We start from the raw sequence: 5,762 nt of genomic DNA, 5'->3' as shown, positions 1-5,762 counted from the left end.
TCGTTGTTTGCTGCCTCCGCAGTGGTTTATTGGGGTGGGAGCCTGGAGCCCCCGGCAGTGTGGGAAGCACCGTGGGGGTGCCACGGAGGGACCCCAAGAGCCAGAGCCCCGGCTTGTGCGGCAGGGACCGATTTCCAGCCTCACTAAAGCAGCAATGCAATACTGGAGAGCAACAGGAAATCCCAAACTCCAGTATTTACGTGCTGCTAGAGCACTGCTGACAGCTCTCCACGGCCTCCAGACCCCCCTCTCTGCCCCAAACACAGGGCAAGGGCCCTTGGCCAATCCTCTGCCAGGGAAAGGACCCAAGAGCAATAGCTGATGTAGTATAGGATGTGGTCATGCCCATGTTGGAGAACAAAAAGGAGCTACAAGTCCTTCCTGCCTGCAGACACACGAGCTCACAGGGATGTATCTGTAGCTGCAAAGGATGTGCACAGTACAAGCACCAAGAGAACGTGTCTACACATACCTGAACTAACGAGATACATGGGAATGTGTTAGCTTCCACATCTATGATAACCAGAAGCTCACTTTCTTGTCTTATCCTTGAGGTAATGAGGCAGCCCAGAATGGTCTGTATCTCCTTGTCCCTACAAACCATGATGTGCTGCTACATCTCCTCAAAGCCCACTGAATGTTGACATTCCAAATGGTATTTTGAATATATATATATATGTAATTTTTTTTTAAACCATGATATAAAGTACTGAAGAACACTCTACAATGAAGACATTTAACATGCATGCATTACCACCACAGGACAAGGTTTCTTTTCTTCACAGGTGCTATCAGACAGTCTGTAACTATAAGAGAACAAGCAGTTATACAGTGCAAAGAAACCAGTTTCAGAAACAAGGTCAGAAATTAACTGTTCCCCCCAGCCCCAAATCACACTTAGTAGTTGCTTTTGCTACTGTGAAGAGCTTGTAGAACTTCCCAGCTCTTCCAACTGGTGTGTGGGGAAATATTACCTTGTACTTTCCTCCTAGGTGATGCTGAACATCAAGGATTTTCCAAAAGTCACAATTTCTGGTATTTCTGATAAATAAATCTAGATTCCAACAGTTGAAACCTGTTAAATTTTCCTTAAAATACCTTTACTCAGCTCAATTTGACTTTTGAGATATGTAAAAAACTCCTTATTTTTAAAAAGATTAAATGATGCTTATTTACCATGTGAATGGACAAACCTTATATGACCAGAAACTAAAGATCTCTGGAACTTCATCACATTTCCTGCCTGTAGCAGAGCAGAAAGCACCAGAGCAGGGCAGGGAGGGGCTGCAGCCCTGCAGAAGGCAGCTGCCAGTGGCACTTACACACCAGCCTGCCTGGGCTGCACAGGAGCCATGCAAACAGACTGATATTTTTTGTATTTCCTTTCAACCTCCCCCCCCTCCCGTTATGTGACAACTTCCTTCAATTCATTTTCTTAAAAAGCAGCATCACAAAAAAACCTGAACAATGTCAGAAATGACGCCTTGGATTTGAATTCTTGTGCCATCCCCTTGCGCCCAACGTGCCACCGAGTCCCTGCTTCTTTAGGAAACTTGAAAATAGGGATTTCAAAAGCTCTTGTGACCCATGCCAAGTGATTTTAAAACTGAAATCAAATATTTTTCAACAAAAAAGCAGTGTATTTTCACCACTTCAGTGTCCTCAACACTGAGAGCACCAGACAACTCCCTAAAGAGCAGCTGCTACTTGCTGCAAAGGAAACACATACCCAGTGTTACACCTGTATGAACTAAATCAAAACAACCCCCCACATAATATTACCATTAATTACTTCTGTAACAATGTTTTACTTGACTGTACCTGTGCAATCTTATTTCTTTCATCTCTTCAAATGAATCCGAAAGAAAAAAGCAACAGCAAACATATTCAGCTTTAGAATCCATTTTGATGGTGCTTGAGGTTGACATTTTAATTAATGTTTTTACATTTAAATAAACCAGACTTTTGCCTAGTTCAACAACAAGGGCAAGATCTCTCTTCAGTAAGGAGGACTTTTCAAAGCAAGGGTCCAATACACTTCCACCAGTCTCCAGCAGAGAGGGAAAATCAACAGTCACACCAAGTATTGGGTAACTGGAAATGTGGGATAGGCAGTGAAGTAACTACCTGAGAAAATAGGCACATTTATGACATGACAGCATCAATATTTTATGCAATAGATAGTTCCATGTTTGAATTATCCCACCTCTCACTTCAGCTTCTTTCACACTTACTTTGTGCTTTGGAAACCCAACTTTAAATCAAAAATTGGCAGATGAACAGGGAAATTTGAGTTCACCTGAAAATCTCCAAGGTATTACCTGCAGTGCCCAGGAAGGGTCAGAGGGAGCTGCATTTACCCAGAGGGATGCAGATGCTGCAGGTATTTTGGAGGAGGTGGGACATGAGCTTACCTTCCCAACTCACCTCTGAACACAGGCACATCAGCTCCTGCACAGACCCTCTGGACACAATCAGATCACTGCTTCAGTAGGAGCTACAAAGCAACAACAGAAAGGGTTTGAGAGGTGCTGGCAGAGAGGGGCAACTCCAGGAAGGAGGACCAGGGCTGTTGAGCAGGTCCCCCACTTCCAAGGCACACACAGACAGGTGCAAGTATTTTTAAAATTGGAGAAGAAAAAAATAAATCAAGTTTTCAGCTCCAGATAGGGCAGACTGTGCAGCAGAGTAACCATATCCCTCCTCTCTCCATCCTCCCCATGCCTGCAGCTGGGGCTACTGACACCACTGGCTCAGTGTGACTCTGGTCAGTGGCACCCAAGGCACACTGGTAACCCCAAATCATAACCCAGGTGCTGTACAGCAAGGAGGGATGAGCCAGAAAAAACAGGGGAAGCTCTGGGCAGGTGGGAAAGCCATTGAGCACAACCATGGCCAGCACCTTCCTCTCTGAAGCAGCTGCAAGAACAACTCCACCGGTCCTGGCAGACCAGAAGCAAAGGAAACATCTTAATTATGCTGGTTTAGGTGATAAACCAGGCCTAGGACAGGAGGTAAGATGCAGAGAGGCTGTTTGGGGGTTGATGCTTTTGTGGTGGCACCACAAGTGCCCTCTCTCACTGTCAGGTAGAAGCAGCATCCCAGAAGCACCTTAAACTTCCAAGCAGCACCCTGCTACAGCCAGGAACAGGGGTGTCCTGCTTCCTGGTAGCCCCAAACATGAGAAGAACTGCCCCAAAAGCTCTATCTCAAGGCAAAAGCACTGCAACAGCCCTTCTGCTGCCAAAAGCTCCACGCCCGCAGTGTGTGCACCAGTCTTTCTAGAAATAGAAACTTCTACCTGTCATCTACGTAAGCCAGCCACCTACAGATGTTTAATTAAATCCCCCAAATAACTGGGGAATTTGAACATGCAGAAAACCATTAATGCAATTCACAAAACAATGCAACTTCTGCTTGCCAAAGTATATTGGGCAATTAAATAGAAAACACCCCCCTGCTCCAATCACACACACAAAACCGTAACAAATTCCCTCTGAAATACTGGATTCTCTTAAAATACAACCTCATCTCTCCCCACTGACACTAACCAGAAAAAAAAGAGAAGGTAAAAAATGTGAGAAGGAGCACCATGGGAAAGGAAAGGAAATAAATACAGGAGTCCATGACAGGACAGATTTGCATACAGAGCCTTTACTGACCCACACACTTCAGGGTTAGGTGAGCTCAGACAAGTAAATATTAAGCATTTCCTATATATAGGAAAAAAAATAGGAATAAAATCCCCAGCTCTGCTATCCCAACAGTTTTCTAGGAGACATGCACAAACAAATCCTGAAGTCATTGTTCTCATTCGAAACAATTGGGAAAAATAAAAAGGCACTTATTATTTTACAAAAAGGCCAAAGTAAATCATCTCATTACAGCTGAAGGTCCAGGGCGCTCATTAGCGAGGCAAAATTATGGTGACAAAACGAAAATAAGGGTGTGAGTAACACCACCAGAACACTTCACATCTGCCTGGCTCTGAAAAAATCCCAACACTTTCGTCGCTGCCTCCTTTTGAACAATGAGGTTTAACCAAAAGTCACGTCCGAATATTTACAGATGTGGCCAATAGCTGGGATCAGACCCGGCGCTTGATCGACAGCCACCACATGGCTCCAGCTCCGCGCTCCCGGCAGGAATTGCCTCGCAGAGCTGCGGAAGGCGAGCAAGGGCTGCGGGAGGAGAAGGGGCTGTGAAGGAGCCGAGCAGTCGGACGTGGGAACCGCACACAGCCGAGTTACTTTCATTTGCGTGGCACCCACAGCGCATCTCCCCATCACCCCAAATCGCTGCTCTGCCCAGCCAGGACTCGCTCCTGGGGGCACAAAATTAACACAGAAATAGTATTTCCTCCCTGTTCTTGCCGAAGCCATGTGAGAGCAGGTCGTTCCTCACGCGCTTCATCAAAAATAATTTTTTTCTTTTTTTTCCCCTCACTAATTTGCCCGTAAAAGGGTCAGGGAGGCAGCACACGGTTCGTATAAACCCAGCACGTTTTCCTCGCAGCACGGCGCACCTTCCCCGCGCTAAACCACACGCCATCGATGCGCTCTTAGGTGGGGCCGAACACCCGAAACCAAACTGCAGCTACAAAGGGCAGATTCAAATAACGCAAAAAATGAATTCGTTAACTTCACTCGATGTGAAACTCGAGCCCAACACTGTTACCAGCAGGATCAGCTGTGTTTACCAAGGCGGGGGTGTTAGTGGGACGGGGAGCTACTGGCGCTCGGAAAGGCCTGCGGGACAAGACTTCAACTTACAGCACTCCAGAAAACCAGTAAAATCCACTGTAAAATTCCAGGATCCACAGCTTTTTCTCAACACTGCTGAGGAGAAGAAAAGTATGATGCTTTTTGTTACTTCCAAGTTTTAGCATTGTCATCTCATCCAGTTAAACAAGGGTCAGATCTGGAAGCCCGGTTCCTATAAAGTTTATTTGTTAAGAACAGGAAAAAAACAAACAAAAAACCCATTTCTTTTTTGGTCAGATAATAATTCAAAACATAACAGGCACACTGACTTTTTTTTTTCCCCTTTTTCGATTTGGGTCAGTTTGCCTGAAGCATTACTTAAAGCTTCCCTCTTCTATTTCTTTAACGTCTAGTGCATTAGCAGCTCAGTTTTAATGTATTTCCCACCAAAGTCGATTAACTAAATACAGACTTTAGCAGTTGCCGGTGAGTTCTTTGGATTTCTTCAGAATAGAAGATGATGAAACTTGGCAGATAGTCCCTCACCTACACTTAACACGCATAAGACACATAAACAAAATTCCTGTTTTTTGGGGTGAGCAATTAATGACTTAACCTTGGAAAACTCACTATCCAAACATAAAAAAATTGTCTTTATATACCTGATGCATATACAGGAAAAATATTCTATGTAGGATCAATTAGAAAGGGAAAAGTCCCAGTGCTGTGCATGTTGCTCCATCACTGCAGCTCCCAGAGCACTGCGAGGCTGCCCTGGGAAGCTGGCTCTTGCCAGGATATTCAAATTTCCTGTACAAAGCGAGCAACCAGCGAGGGGGAAAAGGAGAAAAAAAGCAAAAACTGGCTGCCAATTGGATTTTCTTTAAGATTTTAAATTATTTCGGCGAATTATTCTTTGGTGATACTAGTATTTTTTTTAAAAAATATATAAAACTATTTTTTACGTGCGGGGGCGCGCAGACTCCGCGCCGGGCCGGCAGCCCGCGGGTCCCCCCGCGTTCGCTTTAAAAAAAGAGGGAAATGGGAAAAAAAAAAAAA

General features: G+C 44.8%; 1 long non-coding RNA gene across 1 annotated transcript; it reads right to left on the bottom strand.

Moving 5' to 3' along the window:
- LOC107203641 lies at positions 1-5,729 on the bottom strand. Its single transcript, XR_001521289.3, has 2 exons — positions 4,773-5,729; positions 1-2,497 (listed from the first exon to the last, which is right to left on the bottom strand). It is a non-coding gene; the product is annotated as an uncharacterized LOC107203641 (long non-coding RNA).
- Between the last annotated feature and the right edge of the window lie 33 nt (positions 5,730-5,762).

The sequence above is a fragment of the Parus major genome, chromosome 4A, assembly GCF_001522545.3.
Source record: "Parus major isolate Abel chromosome 4A, Parus_major1.1, whole genome shotgun sequence".
Taxonomy (NCBI): domain Eukaryota; kingdom Metazoa; phylum Chordata; class Aves; order Passeriformes; family Paridae; genus Parus; species Parus major.
The sequence above is the reverse complement of the archived record's forward strand: the minus strand, read 5'-3'. Positions and strand labels throughout refer to the sequence as shown.